Raw genomic sequence first — 23921 nt, 5'->3', positions numbered from 1 at the left:
ATTAAATTAGGTATGCTTAACATAATTCTTGTTATTTGCTTTTAACCAAGTAATACTCTCTCTGTGGATAATATATTAGCGGAAAAAATGTAGGTTTCTTTACAATATTTTAAGTGTGTGTTGCCCTTTAAATACTTTTATGTCTGCTTTAACACAGCAGCTATCAGATATTATTGCCATTCTGTTAAGCTTTACAATAAAATGCACTTTAAATACCATTCAAAGCTTTTAAACAGTATTCTTTAATTTAAAACTGTATGTATCTCACTTTTAAATGAAGAGAGTTCCATATATTTACTTTACAGCTGTTTTCCACCTTTTCATTGCAGTTTTCCATTTTGAAGCTGCCTTTTTAAGTTCAAAGGTCATCCTCAGCTTCCTGGTGCTTCTGCATATTTGCACAGCTTCAGTACTTCTTCTCCTGTCATGTACAGCTCGCGACTTTGTTTAAACCACGGAACAAGGTAAAATGACTTTTTAAGTGGGAAATGCTGTTTAAATGTTTTCTAAGGTTATAACAACACTCATGACTGCTTATACATTTGAAAACATTAATGGCCATAATGAAGCACTTTAAGGTTGTTTCTAAACCATGAAATGATTGTCAAACAAGTCTACGTTGTCTTAAATCATTTAGATTTGAGTTTTATGCCAAAGAATCATACTGTTTACATAATTTAACTAGTTTATTAACACTGACAAGAAAGCAAAGCACCTGCATTACTTAGAACATTATTTAAAATTATATACACATTTGTTTATTGTTTTATGCATGAAATAAAGTTTACTTTCATTTCTGTCATTGTCTTTAATTAAAGACACCTCAGCATACTGATAGCAGAGTGAATATGTGACTTTTGCCTTTAGTGTATATTTAATAGGCAACTATCTTACTTAATATATCACTATAGTTTATAAAATGATTTACTGGAATATTATTAAAATATGAAGACATATGTTGCTGTACTAATTTGTGTCATTGCTGTTAAACTTGTTTCATTAATTTAGTAAAAGGGCTTTACCTGAGAAAATCTGATGTTCTTCTATAGCTGTTGTATATTATAGCATAGCATGCTTACAAAGATAAATAGAAATCCAAAAAGAAAGAGAAGTCTTTATTGCTTTCCTTTAAATGTTTTGCTATTTCCTTTTGTTGTCCATACATTTTTACTGTGCTTCTTTTTAAGTTCACTAAAGAGCAGTCCATTTCTTCTTGTTCATCTAAACGGTTATTTTCTGAGTATAGTCCAGTGAATTAAATGTCTTTTAACATTTGGATAATAAAATCCTGATTTTTGCTGGGAATCTGATTTGAGCCTTAATATTTGATTTCTTGAGACTTTTTTAATTAATGGGATGCAGGCTTTTCTTTTGGAAATTAATGAAGAATAGTCATTATCAAACATAATGTTTTTTTCCCATTAGAAGTTACTGGAGAGTTAGACCAAGCTGTTTTTAAGACCAAGTCTTGTAGAGAGGAATTTGACAGTTTTAGATCTTGGAGTAGATGGATTTGTTGTAATATTGTTTGAAAGAGATCTATGTGCGCTTTCATTTCCAAAAGAATGTGAATCTGGCAAGTTCAAGATTTTTGGGAGTCAAGCATTTAGGAAATGTAAAATGTTATATACTGTCTTCCTTTTCAGGGACAGCATATATTCTTATATTATTTCTCTGGATCTGCTCTCAAGATCATCAAACTTTTCCAGAAGAAAAATGGTCTGCTTCAACAGAAATTCAGCTTGACATTCATTTTCCTTTAATCTGCCATCTACATCATTCAGTGATTCCACCATATAAGTGATTTGATTTTAATGTTTCTTGATTATTTAATTTAGTAGATTACTTTGTTTCTTATTTTCTTGCTTTAAGGTGTCCATTTTACTGTCCAGTTTGTCTATTTTAACTGATATTTTTTGTATGCTAGTCACAAGAGACTGTACTTCGTTCTTCACCCCCATGTTCCTGTGAGAAAACTTTCAGATGACTCATGGCTACACTTGACTAAAAAAGTCTGACAAGATAAAATCAATATAAAGTCTTCAAAACTGATTTTCTTGCTGGATTCTCTTCAAGCCTTACTTATTGTTGTATAAAAGATATTTTGAAGACAGTTTCTTTAGTTTAGAAATAAATAATCATGTCAGAAAAACTGAACAGAGACTGAGCAAAAATGTTATGCTGCTAACTACTTGGTATCTTAGCCACCATCAAGATGTAGTTTTCTTAAGCACCACTGCTAACAATATGTGATGGGCATCAATATGTGTTGTCCCCATGCTGGGCCAGTAATCAAGGAGCCTGAATCCTCACCACTGACACTGGAGAGGGATGTGCGGTTAGAATACAAATGGATAGACTCTCTTAAGAGCACATAGGGAACACACTCAGCCAAGGTATGGATGTCTCTATATTGGGTCTATATTAGATTGTCAAAATGGCATTACAGCAAATGCAGTTTCAATGACACATAAATAGCAAAATGCTCAAACAGCAAAAGCTCAGGTCAGTGATTTTTTTCCTAGGGAAAAAAAAAATTGCTTGGCCTGAGGTGTGACATTGCCCTGTAGTCCACTGTAGTGCAATCACAGAGTTGGTATATTTAGTTAGGGGGTGTGTGAGGGGGTATTAACTGGTGTGTTTTGATTTGTTGGTCTACCAATTTTTTCCCCTAGGAAAAAAATCAGTGACCTGGGGTTTCGCTGTTTCAGCATTTCACTCTTTATGTGTCATCGAAACAGCATTTGCTGTAATGCCATTTCCACAATCTAATATAGACCCTCCATATCTGTCTTCCTCTACATCCCCAGTAAGACTCTCCACTGGTACAGCTGTAGGTTTAGGTCCTCAGCCAAGTGTCCAAACCAAGTCTGCTCCAATTTGCTGACACACAACACACACACACACACACACACACACACACACACACACACACACACACACACACACACACACACTGACAGATTTCATTTTCACACACACACATACACCTGGAAAAGGCTGGCACAGGTTTTCCTATTGTGCCACCTTCTACCAAGAGTATAAGGTAGTTATCATTATCACTACCACCAGACACATCACAATCAACTATTTTAAGGCTCTTAACAAAGGGTGTCCAATTATACTGTGTATTATTAATGCTAACACAAATGATAGTAGTTCACCAAGATGGCTAGGCCTTCTGGAGTGGCCCACACATTGTCACCAAATAAATATAAGTACTCTCAAAGGTTAGATACTCTCTACAATAACTAGCCACATTAAAAGTATTAAATATATTTATTAATAAATAATAAAAGTACATGAAAATACTGAATATATATTCACAGTAAACTACAGAATTGAAATCACAAATAATATTGAAAACAACGTTGATGGACAGAAAAACAATCTGTAAAATAAGCTTCACTATATTCCTGACTGAATCTAAGAGAATTTACTACTCTCTAATAACTTACTTGGACAAGGCAAGATGAAATACGTAAGCAGTCTTTCTAGTCAGGCTCTCAAACAGAATATTCTAACTTCTGAGGTTAATCCCTGTAAAATATAATATCCGAGATGACTTGCAGAATGACCTCATCTGATCACCTGACTCTAGGTTCCCACAAAATCTCCTTTTGAAGTTTGAGACAGGACTTTAGCAGATTGCTACAATACACAATTAGAGCTTTCATGCCAATGTGTAGGAGCCAGAAACATTTACACTTCCTCCCCTTCTTTACAAAAGCTAATAGATAAATGACTGGTCCCAGACCTACCATCTCCAGGCCTACTCAGTGCTGTAGTGTGCTGTTCAATGATTTAACAGTTCATTTACATGTCCCTTATTTTTCTTAAAATAAGCCAGCTGGTTGACCATTGATGTGCTAGTATCCTCTATTAAAACATATACATTTAATTTAGATACTATAATACATGTATATATTCATTTCAGCAGGGTGTACTGTTGATACATTTTAACACAATTGACACAAGCAAAGGTCACAAATACATTTTCAGCATAAGCAACTGTACAGATCAGTTTGATATACAAATGACATAATTATTCACAAAATTCCAGCTAGCTGTGCTGACACAAGTCATACATCCACTGCCCAGTTTTTCCCTGGCATGACTGGCAGTATATCCTATTGTCAAATCTCTTTGATTTTGACATTCATAAGGACTTTAAATGATGATAACTTTACCCCCTCTCACCCCCTAAAGAGCCCATCTCTATACCAGAAGAATGCAAAGTTCATGTAATCACGGCTGCACAGGTAAAAACCACACTCTCCAAAGCCAAGAACACAGCATCCATTGTACCAGACAACATCCCAGGCTGCGTTCTACACAGACTACAGAATGAACTGGCACCCCACCTAAGTACCATGTTCATTCATAACCTCACCTCAGGCTTTGTGCCTGCTGAATGGTGCACAGCAACGGTTATCCCACTCCACAAGGGGGGAGCCACCACGGACCCCAGGAACTACCACCCCATTAGCCTGATGAGCCTGGTCTGCAAGGCCATGGAACATATCATCATGGAACTTATAAACCAAGACATTGGTAATCTCCAAACTCTGGACCCCACCCAGTTTGGGTTTGTAAAATGCAGATCATGTCTCCTAAACCTGATAGACTTCTTTGACGCAGTCACCAAAGCTGTAGACAAGGGTAAGGTGGTTCACTCAGCCTATCTAGATCTTGCCAAGGCTTTCAACACCATCCCCCACTCTGGAATTATAGATAAACTCACTAAACTAGGTATAAATCCCTATGTCACAAGATGGGTTGCCAACTGGCTCACTGACAGAACCCACACTGTGAAAGTAGCAGACTCCAAATCCAACTTCAGACCAGTGACAAGTGGAGTACCACAGGGTTCAGCCCTGGGTCCTCTCCTGTTTGGTATCTACTTCTCTGAAGTACAGGCTAACACAGAAGGTCTTTGGCTAACGAAGTTCACAGATGACTGCAAACTAGGAGCCATAATCGAAACTCCTAACAATGTGGACATCCTACAAAAGGGCCTCACTGAGACAGATGCCTGGTGTCAAAGCCATGGCCTCAAGCTCAATGCCAAAAAGTGCACTGTCATCCCCTTTGGTAAAAACTCTCTACCCATGAACTACAACATAGGCGGTAGTAGTGCGATAAGAGACCTTGGGACACAGGTAGACAGTAGTCTCTCCTTTGATAATCACATTGCCACAGTAGTCAGGAAATCCTTCTATGTGGCACACCTCATCACAAAAGGTTTCTCATCCAGAAAAAAAAGAGGTCATTGTTCCCCTCAACTCATCACTCATTAGACCCATTATAGAGTACAATGCCCCTTTTGGTATGTACCTCACATGACATCTACAACAACTGGAACGGCCACAGAAATACCTCACAAAGAGGATTACCAGCCTCAAACAGATGCCCTACACAGACCGTCTCAAAAATCTCCAGCTTTACTCCGTCGCATATCGCCTACTCAGAGGTGATCTCTGTCTAACATACAAAGCTATGTTAAACCCAGAGCTGTTGGACATGCTCCACATAAAGAAATCCCAATTCCTCCAAGCTACATGCTCTAGGGACCTAAACCTTGTCACCACAATAAAAAGAACATGCTGGAGGGATAGATTCCTGTCCCAGAGACTTCCCATACTCTGGAATAAACTACCTATCTATATCAAACAAAGCTCCTCATTAGCACTCTTCTAGAAGAATTTTGATGATTGGATGGGAAATAGGAAATTCACCCCGGGATCACCTCTGTGGCTCTGCTCGACAGTGGCATAGGAAAATAATTTTCTTGGGTGGCAAAAGCCAGGGTACCTTTTTGGCTGGGCTTGTATAGGCCCCAGGGCCGATAGCCTAGTACCTACCTATGAACCTATGATGTAAAGAAATTAAATTAAGACATTATTAAACAGTAATGATTTATTAAAGTTGAAAATGGAGCAAAGCTTTTATTAAGTTGTAGAAGTATAACACTACTATCCATGAAAGAAAATAAAAAAAAGATTATTACAAACAAGGAAGCATACTCTAATGGCACAGCACATCCTATGGGTAAACAGCGAATAAATTAAGCAATGAAACGGTGCCGTTGTTGGGATCAATAGCATTGCTGTTCAGAATTCCAAATCTTGTTTTACCAATCAAAGTCCCCAGGAAGTCTTCTCAATTAGTTCAGAAGATGACAGAATGGTTTTATACATGTCCATCGACAATGAACCACCAATTATAACAGAGGGACTTCATTCTGCTTGGCTACTTGGAAGATTTTAATTCTACATGTGAATAGTATGAATAGTATGCTTTTATGAACTAAATTTCCATAAATTTCAACAGTATTTAGTTTTGTTTTCAAAATCCATAAAACATTTCCATAAACTGACCAGGTTTTTGGCCTCTTTTCAGGAGAGAGCTGAGCTGGCATCTCTGCTACTAGGGGGAATTCAGCCAGGGCATCATTAAACTTCCCTATTATTTTTATAGATGCTCTACATTCTTTTGCATCCATCTGAGCTATACAGATTGACCTTGGTTTAGCATCTCATCAGAGGGTAACACACTCAGGATTGCAGCCCCCCCCCCCCCCCTACTGCTGCACTGCAGTATTAGCAACACAGTCACCTGGCATAGGAATAGAACCCACAACTTTCTGGCCTTGTATCACCAAGGCAATTGAGTTACTTGTTGTACCATTGACACTGCTATGTGACTGAACATCTATTTAGACCTGTTATGGTGGTTGGTGGTTCAAAGACAGCCCCATTAACTTTATTTGTTATGGAAATGATTAATTGATTTATTCTTTCTGTACATTGTTTTATTAGAGATTGTTGACACTTTTGAGTCAGTTGTACAATCTGGTCTTTGCTGAATAATTATTTTGTTTGTGAAGATAGATGTTACAGATTAATACACAGTTATACTGCATGGATTCATACTCACCACTTTCAGAGACTTTACAGATGGAAATGAGTTATCCAATAGCAATATTAATGCTTTATGTACCTTTATGGACTTAGTGTTGACTACCACATTTTCCTTGTTTGGCTCTAGATGATTGTCACTGTGCAATCAATGTGCTTTATCAATAAGACATTTCAGTAAGCAAAAATGATAAAGAAACTGAATTATTAGAGATCAAATTAAACAGATGAGTGAAGTAAATGAGAAATAGCATGGTCACACTGAGTGTGTCAGGGTGTACAGTGCAATCAGTGGAATTATCTAATTATTGATTCCATTAAGCCATTAGACCTCACAGTGGGTTATATAATTTCTTAACCATTTTCTAAGTAATTTTTTGTCAATTTTCTTCTGAACATTAGCCATCATGTGACATAACCAGGCAATTTATTTCTTCTTAGTTGTAAGCCAGCTATAAAGGGCCATTATCTAAACAGTGATCAAATCTTTTGTTGTCCATGTTCACGTGGTAGTCTGACATCAGCATTGAGAAGGTAATACCTATGGATATGTGTGTTTATGTTCCTGAATCAATTTTCCAGCTACATAACATCATTGTGCTACATGATGGAGCCTCATATCCAGGACCTCAACCTGCAGTTGCTGTGACATCTGCCTTCCACTGGGTGTCAGAACTGCAGTGGTCCAATTTTCCTTTCCCCTTCACTGGGCAGGTAAGCTGGTATAGTCTGCTCACTGTCATGCTCTTTGGTGATTTCTAGGTCACTAGTCAATCCATGGTTCCACAGTAAGATTTCATCACTCATTGACGAGGAGATACAAGGAAATGACTACACATTTGTCTAATTTTGGTATACAATGTATGAACTGTAGATTAATTACTGGGATTTGATAGTCCCAATCACCAATCATAAAGTACATCATAAAGTACATGCATATGGGGAAGAATGACTGCAAGGTAACTCTGAGTTGGTAAACTTTCAAACAAGAAGCAACTTGAAATTACTTCTTCCAATAAGTCATTGACATCAAACTAGGCTGGGCCATTTTGATTTAGGTAAACTGGAGTCTTCCTGACTCACACATAGCTTTACTTGCAGGATTGTATAACATGGGCTGTCCTATGTTATACGTTCATAGGATCATAGGTAAGTACTAGGCTACTTGTCCTTATGGGACATTTTAAGCCTAACCAATTTCCCCATTTTGTGCTTGAATTAACCTATCCCATTTCATTAGAGATTAGCCTTACCCATCCCATGATTGATAATTATATATTACTCCTAATAAGAATAACTGGGATCATATGATAGATAATGTGAGGGGATCCCATGCATTGTATAAAACATTTAGAAGATGTCTCTGCACATTAGTAGTACAAGGCCAGTCCTGGGGTAAGTTTTCTGTTTCCCATCCATAGATCCAAGTTGTCCTTAAATATGGACAGAGATGAACTTTGTTTCATGTGGATGGGGAGTCTGTTCTGGAACAGTTATATCCTCTTCAAGATATACCGGCATATCTAAACCTTTCTGCTGATATTGTAGAAGAGGTTTAGATGCCCAGACCTAGTACTTCCAATGCCACTTGATTTGCTTATGTGGAGTAAAACCATGAGTACTGGGTCAGAGGATGCCTTGTATAATGATAGGGCTTTGAATAAGTCCATGTAGGACATGTTGTTTAGGCCTTGTATCCTTTCAGTAAGGTATCTCAGTGGGGATTCTGGTTGTTGCATGTGTCTGGACAAATACATGCCAAAGGGGGCATTATATTCAATGAGTGGACTAATGAGGGCTGAGTAAATGGGGCAATAACATCCCTAGATCCAGACACAATCCCATTTTTATAAGCTGTGCAGTATAGAAGGAATTTCTTACAACAAATGGCACATGCTGGTCAAACGTTAGGTCACTATGCAGGAATTTTCCCAAATTCCAAACAACTGGGTCAACTCTTATGTTTGTATTGTTAATGTCGTAATTTCAGGGCATGCATGACATTCCAAGGGATACAAAAATGCATTTTTTGCCATTTAGTTTCAGCTCATGATTTTGGCACCAGTTATTTATTTCGGACAAATTTTCCTGCAGGATGGCTAAGCCATTTTGGGATTTGATGACTGGTTTTAGGTTGCAGACACCTGCAAACTTAATCAGTAAGAGCCCTTTGGTATTGGCTTTTACTTCAGAAAATTTGGACTCCACTGGTAACTGGTCTTTTTGAGGAGATAACTTCTCCTATTTTGATTTCCTGAGTCCTATCTGTGATCCAGTGGGCAACCCAGTGGATGACATAGAGGTTTATTCCCAGTTTATTAAGCTTTTTTACTATGCCTGCATGGGGAATTATGTCAAAAGCTTTGACTAGCTCAAGGTATGCGGTCTTTGCCATTTTACCTTCATCCATTGCTTTGCTGACCTTTACAAAAAATCCATCAGGCTAAGTAAGAAAGTCCTGCCCTCGGCAAATCCAAACTGAGATGGGTCCACTGTTTGGATGTTCCCTATATCCTGATTGATTAATTCCATGATAAGTATTTCCATGCCTTTGCATATGAAGCTAGTCAGACTTCTGGGTCTTTAATTGCCTGAGTCTATGGTCTTCCCTTATGCTGGGGAATGACTATAGCTGTTCTACATTCACTTGGTACAAAACCTCTAGGCAGGCTGATGTGGAAAGTGTTGTTAGGATTGTGGCTAAATCATGCGTCATGCTATTTAAGATGCATTCAGGGTTAGTGTCAGGACCCATCAATGCAGTGTTTTTTACCTTTTGATAGCACTTTTTGGACTTGTTGTTGTGTGATAGCTGGGGGCAGACCAGTTTCAGGTATTTCTTAAGAGACAGATGGGGAAGAGGGAGAGTGGTAAAGTTAGAGCTAAATTTATCGTCCAGTAGGTTCACAATGTCTTCATCCTCAGTTTAGGTAACATAATTTACAATCAGCTAAGTGCTTTGCTACATTGCACTTTTGAGATTAAGAACATAACTAAAAAATGCCTTGTGTCTCTGGCTTGGGTAGCTATTTTAGTCTCAAGCTTGGCTTTGGTGGATTTTATTAAGCTTCTGATTGTTTGTTTATTTCAGTGACATGGCTCTAACATTCCAGGAATTACTATTTTTACTTTTTGTCAAAAATCTTTTCCTTTTATTATAAAGCTTGTTGATATTATGTTTCCACCATGTGGGTTTATTTCAAGGGTCTTCCCTGCACTTGTTCCTATGGGGTACAGCTACATCTATGCAGCTATTTATATAATGCTATGGTGTGGTGGTGTGCAGTTCTGCCTATTTGGTGGGTTGGATGGAGATTTGAAACTAGTCAGTGTATCAATTAGGAGTAGGTAGTTTGTCTTAAAGAAATTTCTAAAGGTACCTGGGGTGGAAGTGATCTCTGATTATGATTAACTTTCAGTTTGCATCTTGACCTAAGCAGTTTTTAATTTATCACTAGAAGGAACTGCTTTAATTTTGGAGAAATAGATCAGTGCCAATAACAGCACAGCCTCTGCTAGACACCTAAAGACATGATCATTATCTTTCTTAATCATTGAAGGCAATAGGAGGTCAAATGTCCCTTGAGCCTGGAATCCTATAGACAAGTCTGTAGCCAGTCTTGGTTTAAAATGATATACCCAAACATCTTGCAGGTTGACATCTCTGTCATGAAAAGGTTGTAGTGGTAGGTTAGGAGCAACACAGGATGTTTACTAACTCCATAAAAATGACCACTGCCCATCTCATCAGCTTAACCTACTGAGAAAGTAACCTTACTCGTAGCATATGCAAAGGATAAAAATCCTAAGGAGAATATTTATTTTATTAGCATTAATGCTATCCCTAAAAGAAATTTCTAGCTGTGCCCATTTTAAAAGATTGGTAAGTAGCCTATATTTCACCAAATTTGAGCCCACCAGTGCTTCCATTTTGGTCAAAAACAGCCACAAGAACATGAACCTCCCAAAGACCCACAGGATACCCATTCAATAATAACCTGCTTGCCAGTTATAATTAATATTGGGTAACATGCTCACTTATTAACATTTAAGTTATAACTGAAAAAATTGCCATACACACTGATAATATTCAAAATCTACCCATCTAATTGCTCAAGGGAAATAAGTAGCAAGAACATGTTATCTGCAGACGTTAATGGTTTAAGCATAGCAACTATACATTATTAGCATATATTAATACTTTTATCATAATGCAGTTCAGAGAATTCTATTCATATTCTTCTTCTTCTTCATACACCATAACAAGGGCTTCGTGGCTAGAATCAAAAAGATTTTGTGACAATGGACAATATTGTCTAGTTCCACTCAATATTTTAATGGAAGGAACAACACTCTATTTTAATTTATGCTGCCTGAGAGACTATAATAAAGGACCTTTACAAATCAATGGAGTGTTAGAAAAAACACTTCATATAAAGAACCCAAGGAAAAAAAAAATCACTCTCTGTCTTACTGAAAGTTTATTTGAATCTATACCCAAATGTGATGAGTGTTGCTGCCTTCTAGTAGGACCAATTTGTCCCCTCATTGCAAATGGTAAATATGTCCAGTCTAGCAAGGTGGGCAGTGTGTTAGCCAAGATATAGGGTCTACAGTTCATTAATGTTGCATATTTCAGTAAATAACAGATCTGAAAAACTGACTGCCAGGGTCATCAGATGTCTTCAGGCTACCCAAAGTTAAATGCACCACGGTGGAGTAAGAAACAACAGAGGTCTGCACAACTGAGTACAGTTGCTAAAAATATGTATACATTTCTGCTATTTTCTTGAGATGTTCAGTCATTTAGAAATAATGTCTGTGGGAGATAAGGGCAGAGCCAACTTATGTATTAGAACTCTATTTGGTATTTGGCCCCCCACACCTGCCCTTATATAGTTCAAAAACTACATTATATATGCTGTAGATTCATCTAGTGTTGAATCACTCCACACCAGCAGGGTTGGCAATGCCAAATGAACATATGAAAATGTTTTCCTTAAATGTCTCTATCTTATATTGTAAATGCTCTCATATGTTGCTGATGGCTGTTGTGCCTTGCCTACCAATGACCATTTAACTAATACTGAGCATAGATTTAGTCTATAAAATGCTGTATTGTATAATCGTCACCTACAAACTTTAAAACTTCTGAAAATAGTTGACTTTTATCTCTGCCCATAATATGGAGTTTGGATTGTGCTGTGAAGAATCAGCATTGAAATGTAACATGCACAGAAGCTTAAAAGACACGAGTGACTAATCTGAAATACATGTAGGAAATCTTTTGTTCACATCTACTCTCTGAAGCAGTTAAGCTGAAATAAGAAAGAAACACAGCACATCTTGAGATGCATGCAGAAGACAGAAGAATAAGTAAACTATTTTTTTTTTAATCGGGGGTCTTCTCATTATAAGTGTAGTACCTCAGGCACTGCACACAGCTCACATAACTCCACTGTTACCTAACCTAGGCAGCAGGTTATTATGTTATGGGGGATGGTTTATGTTCAGATTAGGCAAACATTTCTTGTCTCCCACCTCTTGCTAAAAAAGAAAAAAAAATGTGAACGACATTCTAGCCAATTCACTCTTAATAAATATGAGACAAAAATCTCAAGGGAGTTTGGTTGCCCATGAATACTGCCAAGCACACACATTTATATTATTCAAACTAATAATAGTAACACATTTATAGCTTCATCTTTTAACCTGTACTGACACTTTCTGGACAGTGGAGTGACCACAATTCATGTTATAATTAGTACTAAGGGAATCCCATACTAATATTAAACTCTTAAGCCATGTTAGAGGAATAAAGCCATGACCACATCCCAGATGACCAGATTTGATTACTGGCTTGCATGCTTGATGCTACAGGCAGGGATATGGAGTGCCCATCCTGTTGGGGCAGGGCACACTCTCAGGTGGACCATTGTGATGATCCCTAGTGGTAGCTGGGGACTTGCATAAAGTGCTGTATGTAGGTGGGCAGGTGTCTGGCTGAGGTGAACATGTAGGTGTGTCTCTGACAGTACAGAGTCCATTGCATGTCAACCACTGAAGACAGAGTGAGAATGTACAAAGCCTAGGGAACCTTTATTTCAGCTTTGAATGTATTCTGTCTGTTTTACTTGAGTGTATAATTCTAATAAACCTATTATATGACCCCCCCATTAATATTCCAAAATGTGCATGCTGTTTGGTCAGCATGCACTTTGTAAATCAGAGTTATAGTAATGGAAAAAGGTCCGATCGCCCTGAGTTTTTCCATTAGTATAACTCTTTTTTTTACAACAACAACAACGGAGAATGCAAGATCTCCGTTGCTTTGTCTCGCTATGTTAAATGAGATTAACATAGTGAGACAGCTTTAAAAAAAGTAACGGAGATCTTCCTATCTCCGTTGCTTTTTTAAAGGTGTCTAACTATGCTAAATGGGTTTAATATAGTGAGACAGCTTTAAAAAAGCAACGGAGATTCTCTGTTGCTTTTTCTAAAGCTGTCTTGCTATGTTAAACTCCTTTAACATGGTGAGACAGTGTGTAAAAAGTAATGGAGATCTTGCTTTCTCCGTTGCTTTTTTAAAACTGTCTCGCTATGTTAAATGGGTTTAACATAGCGAGACAGTTTGTAAAAAGCAATGGAGATCTTGCTTTCTCTGTTGCTTCCACCCACAGCTCTGATGTACTGCGTAAGCATACGCATGAGCAGTACATCAGAACTGCCGCAGAATACCAGACAGCTGCGGAAGGGCAGCAAGGAGGCATTATACAATGCCATTATTTAAGAAAAGTAAGTATTTTTTTTCTTAAATAGTGTCATTGTATAATAGCAATAACCCACTTCTTTGTGTGGGTAATGCTGGATTTACCCACAGTTGTCTTTGTTTGGCCACTCGGGCTTCATCCTCATGACCAAACCACACCAACCGTGGGTAAATCCAGCATTACATACACCCAGGTGTGGGTTATTGCTATAATAATCAATTCTAATCTATCTTACTTTTCCTGCTCTTCTACATGTCAAAGGTCAACCCCTTAACCTTGACATTTGCTTCTAGAACTGCTGTATTACTAAACTGTGTACCCATGACTCTTTTCATGACTTTTCTACAATGTTAACCTACAGAAATAATGCATATTGTTTTAATTGATGTTTTTTTTGTCTTTCCATTCATTCTTTGTAATATTGTTATATTAGCATAGTTTGGAGCTTATCTCCACAGGCCTCTACTGAAAATGGACGTGTATCCAGTTAGACTAGACCGGACAACAAATGTAAAATAAAAATAAAATAAAATAAATAAATAAACTAGGAAAAGCACTCCCTGGCAGCAGCGTGACACTATCCCAGATTCCTCAGTCTCCTCACTGGTTCTGTGCATGGGTTGGATATAGCCCAAAGGAGGCCAAGGTAGATCCAGCAGATTCTGTGGATATGAAGATAATCAGAGGTACACCTGATAGCCAACTGTGAGATGCCAAAATGAGTCATACTACGTATATATCGGCCATGTTAAGTGCTGCATAAGCTTCCCAGAAAAAACATATATGATGAGCAGTACTACTTACAAGAACTCTACCTTGGGTCTTTTCCTCCTGTCAAAAAGGGCATTTATATATATTATATAGGGAAATGTCAAGGGAAAGCATTGAAAAAGAAGCAGTGATACTCATGTGAACCTCACCTTGACTGTTTTCATCTTATCATAAAGAACATTTGCATTTTATATTACATAACATACCTCTCAACTGTACTGGATTCCTCAGTATTTACTGATTTTGAAGATAAAATAATGGGGTGCCATGAATTCCCATGTGTCCCCTTAAATTCCTGATTTTTTTTTATTATTATTTTTTTTACTACAACCTTAAATTTATGGCTGATGTCACCATGCATTGCCAGCATACAGGGGTATGCATGATGAAATCAGCTTTGTGAAGCAGGCAGACTGCTTGCAGAACAGAGCTGTGCACACTAAGTTAACTTAACTTATAAGTTCTGACCAGTGCCACCCTACCGTTTCTGCTGCCAGGATGAGAAAATTTACCTCCTTGACTTTCAGCTAAGTAAAAAAGAAAAAAAAACATCTGCCAGCCTAATAGAAAGTGCAGCAAAAGAATTGGAAACAATTCTGCAATCTGCTGCAGCTTGTCCTGTTGGATGTCTGCACTGAGTCTTAAGTAAGTATTTTTAGAAATCATGTATTCCAAATTGATGGCAGAATCACTATAGCCTCTTCATTTAAAATGCTGGTATAAAGTGTCAGCTTCCTGTTCAAATTCACTGAGTGTATTACATATTGATCTGATTCCTAAAAATTGCAACCTTGGAATTTTCTGAAAAATGTGACAAAGATCAGAGGTGTACTAACGGTGGGGGGGTGAAGAGTGTGATCGCCGGTCAGCCTCTGTTGCAAATAGTAAGAAGGGGTGCAGTAATTCACTTTTCATTACTTTGTGATGTTCCAATTGCAAAAGCTGTTTGCATTCTAAACGTGTTGATAAGTTAGCTTTTCACCACATTTTGAACACAAGCAGCTTTTGCAATTGGAACATCATTAACATGGAATTCTCGCAACTATTTATAATGTTATTTCAGGGCTTGCTGTTGCTGCATGTAAGTATTTCATCTAGTTAAATGCAGTTCTGAAATAACATCATAAATAGTCATGGGAATTCTGTGTTCGTGATTTCTGATTGCAAAAGCGGTTCACGTTCAAAACGTAGTGATAACATCATGCATGAACATGGAATTCTCGCAACTAATTATGATGTTAATTCAAGGCTTCTTGCATTTAAGTATTTCAAAGAGGTGCTATGGTTTTAAGAGGGGAAATATAAGTATAACTGTGATAGCCAGAACCAGTATAATGAGCACTCATTAAAAGTAATGTGCAAGCTTAGGTTTGTATGAGTTTAATTGTAGTTGTGGACAGAAGTGATTTTAATGCAGTAGTATACTACGTTTTGTCCAATGTTATTTCATGCTAGAATGTGGGCCGCTTATGCCATATCCAGTCCTAGGGAGCAGTACATTTATTGTTATATCATGCCTAGCTTCAGTGATATTTATATTTTATAGGAGATCTGTAGTTTAAGAAACACTTTATCAATTTGGGATTAGTATATAGAGAGGTTTGGTTCTATAATAATTCCTAGATTATGTTTCTGTTGTGTGGTCCAGGGTAGCTGGTTTTCTTTTGGATCAGTAATTATAATTTTTTTTTGTGTATTCCTTAACTTTTTGTGGTGTTTTGAGTACCATAACTGCCATTTTTCATATATTTTATGTTAGTTTCTGTTAGCAATCTAGTTCCATTTAAATTTTAAATTAACATGCAGTCCTTTGTTTAGTGTGGATTAGTACTTAGATTATTTTGTAATGACTAACTATCTACATATGAAATGCAATTTGTTTGTGTCAGATCCCAAGAGAGGATATTAATAAAAAGAGAAAACAACAATGGACCTAGGACTGACCCTTGTAGGACCCTTTTATTGATGGCTTCTCATCAGAAACTATACAGGACCCAAACAGTTTTAATATGCTGTTAGTAATATAGCCATACCTCTCAACCATACTGAATTCTTCAAAATTTACTGGTTTGCAGGGCAAAATAATGGGGTGTCATAAATTCCCAAGTGGCCCTTAAATTTCTGATTTCGAAAAAAAAAACCATAAAACTTACTATACAGTTGGTGAGAATCAGGACATAAAAGAATAGCTCGCTATTGCAAGCAGATATTGTAAGAATACTGCATTTGTGTGGCAATGCAATTGGGAGATCAATTGATTCCATGCATTTTGTAACTGATGGAAAGTACTTAGAAATTCCAAAATGACTGAAAAGTTAATTCTGACGTCTAGTTCGCTAACTGCTCCTTTCATACTGGCATGATCTGTAGCAGATTAGAAAGAAAGCAGATTATTTTATAGATAGAATACAACTGTTATTAGGTAAAGTCCCTTCCGTGTGCATATTCAGAGTACCTGAAGTAAAGGCAAAACACGGCATAAAGTTTGGCAGGTGGTGTATTAACCTGTAAATTGTTTGCTTTTACAGCGTGGTATATAACCTTACTGGGATGTTTATTTATCAAAAATGTATATGATAATTTGTAATATTTGGGCGAGCCACAGTGCATTGCACAATGGTTAAAAAGTTACAGCTGTAGCACAGATTGGCAGCGCTGCTAGTATAGGATTGTAAACACTAGATTATTTTGCCATGTATGTAATTTGAACAGTGAGTAAATACCACAGTACATACCTTTTAGCATTTATTTATTTATTTTACATTTATTGACCAGGATAGTCCAACTGAGACAAGGCTCTTTTTCAGCAGAGGCCCGGGGAGAAAAGCTCCACAGTACAACTATAAGTTATACATACACGTTGCATTAAATGTAAAAATACAGTAAGGTTAGCAACCTATAACTTAATGAAAAAAGAGTCAAGAAAAACATAAACGTGGAACAGACAAAGAATAGTAGATAATGAAATTCAATAAGTTGATCAGTTACTAAATGAAATCAACAGACATTATACAATTATTATTAATAGGTTAAGATCAAAAGTAAAGAGGATAAGTAGTAAGAGGAGAGTAAAGTGACTCTTAGGGTGAAGATGCAGGTTAGGTGGGCAAGCAAACAAAGCATAGCAAAGAGTAAAGGGAGAAACAGGGGTTAGGAAGGAGAGAAGGAAAAAGAAAAGAAGTGAGAAAGCTTCAGGTAGGGTGGTTACAGTGACATATCCAGTTTGGTTTAGATATTCTTTAAGAGATTTCTTAAATTTGTGGACTTGAGGTATGTTTCTGAGGGTCATAGGAAGCTTGTTCCATTGAATGGTAGGTGAGTAGTTTTATAGGTCCTGTCCATCAGATTTTTTAGGTTTGTAAATCTGTAGCAAGTATTGAAAAGAACTCCTTAGAGGTCAGGAAGGGATATAAAATGAGACTATAGATGAAATACTAGGGCAAGAAGAAGGTTTATTGATGATGGAGTGACTGATAAGCATTTGAGTAACTTTGAGTTGGTTAGGGAACTCTAGCTAATTAAGTGACCTGAGGGCATGACAGTGGTGAGATTTGGATGGCAGATTAGCAGCAAATCCAGTTACTTTGTTATAGGTATATTCAAGGTTAGTGAGAAGAGAAGACTGAAGATTTGTAAATATTTGTGAGCTGTAGAAAAGGTTGGGAAGAAGGTAAGCATTGGCTAGTGAGATTCTGGATTCAGGGGTCAGGAACCTTTTATTTCTATATAAGAGGCCAAGCTTTTGGTGAGTTTTCTTAATAGAGTGATGTATATGAAGGTCAAATTTCAGTTGGTCATCTATGATTACTCCTAGGAGCTTAATATGGCTAACAGGGATGATGTTAGTATTATTCAGTGAAAAGATATTAAATGAAGAATTGAGGTGGTAGAGGGGTTTAGGGAGGAAAAGTAAGAGTTTTGTCTTTTTAGGATTGAGCATTAGTTGGCTGTTAGTAAGCCATGTTTCAGTATGATTGTATGAAGTTTGTGTGTGGGTAAGTAGTTCTGTTGTATTGTCAGCTGCAGATATAATAGTAGAGTCATCAGCATACTGTATGAGGGAAGACTTGGAGCAGGATTTATGTAGTTCATTAGTAAAGATATTAAAAAGAAGGGGTCCAAGAACAGAGCCTTGTGTGGTGCCAGTATTAATGGGGAGAAATGGAGAAATAGCAGTGGAAAGGTTGAGTTGGGACAGCTTTGAGAGGAGTATAAGGTGGGAGACAGTATCAAAGGCTTTTGACAGATCTAAAAAGAGGCAAGAAACAAGTTTATTGTTATCTCTAATTTACACAATAATAGTGGACATCCGACACACATCAAGAAAAAATAAAGAAACACACATCAAGACTCGAAAAGTTCTAGGGCAGTTCATAGATGCTTGTCGAGATTCAAGTATGTTTATTTTATTACTCATCTGTTCTCACAGCTTATCATCTTAATGCAGCAATGAGGGATACAATAGGTGATTTTTACACAACGCAATGACTGAAGTTCCAGATAATTAATTTTATAATTTCATAATTTTACATTTTATAAACATATTTTTACACTATCAATTAAACAAAGTATTGTTAATGATTGAAAGTTTAAAGTTTAAATAGGTGTTGACAGTTACAAGATTAAAACATTATTCAATAGAGTAATTTTCAAATACAGGGAAAATAGAATTTTTCAAACTAGTGGCAATATGGTACATGAAAAAATTTAAATAAGGAACAGTGATTAACAGCGCATAAAAACAGACTTCTGTACTAAGGACCCACTTTCTTTGAAAAATGTCAAGTTTGTAGATTTATATTGTCATCTGACATTGTATTTATATATCTGATTACCCTTACATCATTATCAGAGTCACTTCCGACAGGATTATTGAAGTTCTTATTTCACTTATTTTAACATTTGTTGGGTGGTTTATTCAGCTATTTGGCCCTGACAACCAAGGTCTTGGGTCTGACAAGTTAAGGATGGCTTCTGCAAGCCTAAACATCTATCAAAAATCAAAAGAGTTAACATAATCATAATAAAGGCCTTATTAATAAATTTTATCTAATGCATAAATTTAGTGTAAATTTTATTAAAGGAAAAAAAATTTAAATCAGAAAAGGAAAAAAGGGACTAAACAAAAAGATTGAACAAAGAGCAATTAAAATCAAAGAGTTAAATTAAAATATGATGTTAATCCTTTTTGAAAATTTAAAATCAATTTGAAAAAAATTTAATAATAATAATAATTAACTATTAATAATTATAAAACTATTTGTATAGAGCTTTATTTTAATTATGGTTAACACTTGTTTAGTTCATTGTTTGTACAGATTAATATTTTTTTTTTTTTTTAATTGATTTTTAATTGAATCATTGTTCATTGTTGTTTGATGAATTCGTGACTTAAAGCGAAATTAAAAATCATTTTATTTTATTACCGCTTTGAGTTGTGTTTTCCGGCTTCTTTCTGCCTTTCTGCTTTTCCTTATTGTTATTTCTAGCAAGGGAAATGGTATTGGTAAAGGAAATGAGAGCAGCACTGGTACTGTGGTGTGGGCAGAAGGCATGCTGGGTAGGAGTGACCAGGTTCCCATGAGTAATGTGGGCCATGAGTTGTTTATGGATACAGTGTTCAAGCATTTTTTAGAGGGGAGAAAGTATGGCAATAGGTCAATAGTTATACAAGATCTGTGGAATTTCCACCTTTGTGAATAGGTATAGTATAGAACTGTTTCCAAAGCGAAGGAACAGTAGATTCAATGATAGAGTGGTTTATAAGGATGGCAACAGGGTATGCTATAGATGGAGCAGCAGTTTTTAGGAAGAAAGATGGAAGATTGTCTGCAGATGGGGAGCAGGTTTTAAGTATGAAAAGTTTTTTAATGTAGCATGTAGGAACTGGCCTTATTGAAAAGGGGGGGTTTTGCTGATAAGCATATTATTTTTCTTTTTTTTTTTTATTTCTTGTGTGCTCAAGATGTGCTGTGATTTTATAATCATAATAAATGTTAAACCTTGCAGTATATTTATTAAAAAAGACAAGATTTCTAAAAATATAAGTTGTTGTGTCTTTCAGCTTTTCCTGGTTAGGGGGTCACCACAGCGGAACTCCAGTCCGCTAATGATTGGCAGTAGATTTTTACGTACCAAGTTGCCGGCTCTGACATACAACCTTCACTAAAGACAATCATAAGGCTTTTTTTCAGTTATGTTAGGAACCTGGGATGCAACTCCCAGACTTGTCCTGAGTTGATTCTAAACGACAAAAAATACACTGAACCCACAGACATCACCAATATCCTGGCAGACAGGTTCAGTGCAAACTTCTCCACCCCCCCCAAAAGAGAAAGTATCTATCCCAGCAGAGTGCAGCCTCCCAAACATCTCTGATGCTCAGGTGAAGGCCGCCCTCTCCAAAGCAAAAAACACTGCTTCCATGGGACCAGATGGCTTACCGGGTTGCGTCCTACATGAACTCCAAGAAGAACTAATCCCTCAAGTAAAACTGCTGTACAATCTCAGCCTCACTACAGGATATGTGCCCAAAGAATGGTGTACAGCAACAGTGGTCCCACTCCACAAAGGTGGTGCCTCTGCGGACCCTGGAAACTATCGCCCCATAAGCCTGACTAGCCTAGTCTGCAAGGCTATGGAGAGGATCATCATGGAACTCATAAACAAAGACATTGGAGACCTACAGACACTAGATCCTACCCAATTTGGCTTTGTCAAGGGCAGATCCTGCCTTTTGAACCTGGTCAACTTCTTCGAAACAGTCACCAAGGCCATAGATGAGGGGAAGGTAGTCCACACAGCCTATCTGGACCTCGCAAAGGCATTTGACACAATACCCCACTCGGGCATCATAGATAAGCTATCCAGCCTAAATATAAACCCCTATGTCACAAGATGGGTCGCAAACTGGCTCAAAGACAGAACCCACAGAGTCAGAGTTGCTGGGGCCATGTCAGACTCGAAACCGGTCACAAGTGGCATCCCACAAGGCTCTGTCCTGGGACCTCACTTGTTTGGTATTTACTTTTCTGAGGTACAGGCCAATGTGGGAGGACTATGGCTCACAAAGTTTGCAGATGACTGCAAACTGGGTGCCATAATTGACTCTCCAGCTGACACAAACATCCTTCAAAAAGGTCTTGCAGAGACAGATAACTGGTGCCAGAGCCATGGTCTAAAGCTAAATGCCAAAAAGTGTATAGTCATACCCTTTGGCAAAAACAATGTGCCCACAAATTACCACATAGGTGGTAACCCATTAAGTACAGAGAAAGTAATTAGGGATCTGGGGACCCAAGTTGATAGCAATCTCTCCTTTGACAACCACATTGCCAAAGTGGTTAGAAAGACCTTCTACATAGCCCACCTCATCATGAAAGGATTCACATCTAGATCAAGAGAGGTAATCGTGCCCTTTATTCATCCCTCATCAGGCCCATCATAGAATACAATGCCCCCCTTTGGGATGTACCTTACCCGACACCTGCAGCAATTAGAAAGACCACAAAAGTACCTCACCAGGAGGATCAAGGGACTCAAACAGATGCCATATGCTGCTCGGTTAAAAAAAACTCCAGCTCTACTCAGTTGCATACCGCCTACTTCAAGGCGATCTATGCCTGACATATAAAGCTATGTCCAACCCAGAATTAATGGACATGCTCCACCTCAGTAAATCTAAATCCCTTAGAGCCACGCGCTCGAGGGACTTGAACCTCAGCACAGAAATAAATAGAACATGCTGGAGGGACAGATTCATAACCCAGAGGCTCTCTTCACTCTGGAATAGAATTTCAATTCATGTTAGGCAGAGCACCTCACTGACTCTCTTCAAGAAGAATCTTGATGAGTGGATGGGGGATCGTAGGTTTGTCCCGGGGATTACTTCCATGTCACTATTAGACAGAGGCACAGTAAACTAAACTTTAAAAAGGGCACAGTATACTCAAATCAAGGGGTGGCGTAAGCCAAACACAATCAGGCTAGGCTTATAAATGCCCCAGGGTAGATAGCCTAGTATGAACCTATGAACCTATGAACCTATGAAGGTACGCCCATTCACGCATATCTCCACACAGAAGATGCTCTAGCTGAAAATCGAACAGGACAACGTCTTATTGTGAGGCGACAACGCTACCATAGCACCACCACCGCAGTTTTTCCTAAGTAAAATACAAAATGTTGTGGAGATTATTTTACTTTAGGAGGGCCTTTGTCCAGACTTTTTTGATGTTTCCAGTTTGACAGGTATACTGTAAGGTTTAAACTGCGCATGTGTATGAATGTTCCTTTACCAGATGTATTTGCTACATCCTTGAGTACATTTTTTTAATATGAAGTGGGTTATGGGGGTTACAATGACAACATTCCTTTTAAACTGACATGCATGCATATTCCTCATTCTGTTACCGAAGAAGAAAAGGCTAGAAAAGTGGTAAATAGATGGGGATGTAGTTGGGCATACTCAATGTATTCAAATGAGTAAATTTTTTGATCTACATTACATTTTATGGCTTGGAGAGCACAGAATGTTTAGAAGTGTCAATTTTGTTTCCTGTTGTGTAGAGTTATATCGAACATGCTTGCCTGATAAACATTCACGTGGCACCAGTTGGAAATAATGTCCTTTTTATACATAGGTAGGTGGTGGGGAAACAGAATGATTTGAGTACAAAATGTATGTTTCTGGCTATTCCACTTCAACTTGGGTAATTGATAGAAAAGGAGGAAAACCTAACTTGCTATTTCAGAAGAAGACGAACATCTAGGTCTGTACTCATTGGCATTAATGGAGAAAAGTATTTGCCTTAGTAGTGTCTTAGTGAATTAGTACAGTTTAAGTGCTCAGTTTATTTGTATTGTTTGGTTAACATTATTTTTGTTTTATATAGGGGCCTTGCTGTTACTACATTGCTGAAGTATTTCTGCCATCTAATTTGCTGTTCAGAGACTTGTTCCACTGCATTAATGACAGCAGTTAATTTTATTTTTATTAAAGAAAATTGCATTTTAGTTTTATGCAAGTTCAAAGTTTGATACAAGCTCAAATGTTAATATAAATAAAATACCATTGTTCTGGTTATATTTTGTGTTTAGTATTTTGTCTGTTTTTCAGTTTGTGTCTAAATGTTGGTATCCCACAATTCCATGGGAGTAGGTGGGATTACATAATTATGTATTTAAATTTTTTGTTAATCAGCTTCCAGATTTTTGGCCAGTTGTACCTACTTTTCATGGGCCTTTGTCCAGATTTTTAATGTTTCCAGGTTGAGAGGTATGATTACATTGCATTGTCTCACATGTGAGCACTGAAAAAAAAAACAGCATGCACTGAATCCCATAGTTCACATTGTTACCTGCCAGTAACTTAGGAGGGAAGTAGTCTGGGTAGGAAAGTTAAAGTTTAATATACAATGAATACACACTAATTTGATCTTTAAGCAACCAGCCTCTGGCG

At 37.4% G+C, this 23921-nt stretch overlaps 1 long non-coding RNA gene across 1 annotated transcript in view; it reads left to right on the top strand.

Moving 5' to 3' along the window:
- The window catches only part of LOC122792459, a 39716-nt gene extending 16216 nt beyond the window's left edge, over nucleotides 1-23500 (top strand). Inside the window, exons 2-3 of the long non-coding RNA XR_006363311.1 lie at nucleotides 330-464; nucleotides 23356-23500. This is a non-coding gene — a long non-coding RNA (uncharacterized LOC122792459). The remainder of the gene's footprint in view (nucleotides 1-329; nucleotides 465-23355) is intronic.
- The last annotated feature ends 421 nt before the right edge of the window (nucleotides 23501-23921 follow it).

Source organism: Protopterus annectens, chromosome 1.part2 (assembly GCF_019279795.1).
Source record: "Protopterus annectens isolate FY-2018-M chromosome 1.part2, PAN1.0, whole genome shotgun sequence".
In the NCBI taxonomy this organism is placed as follows: Eukaryota; Metazoa; Chordata; order Ceratodontiformes; family Protopteridae; genus Protopterus; species Protopterus annectens.
This window is presented reverse-complemented; position numbering and strand designations above follow the sequence as displayed.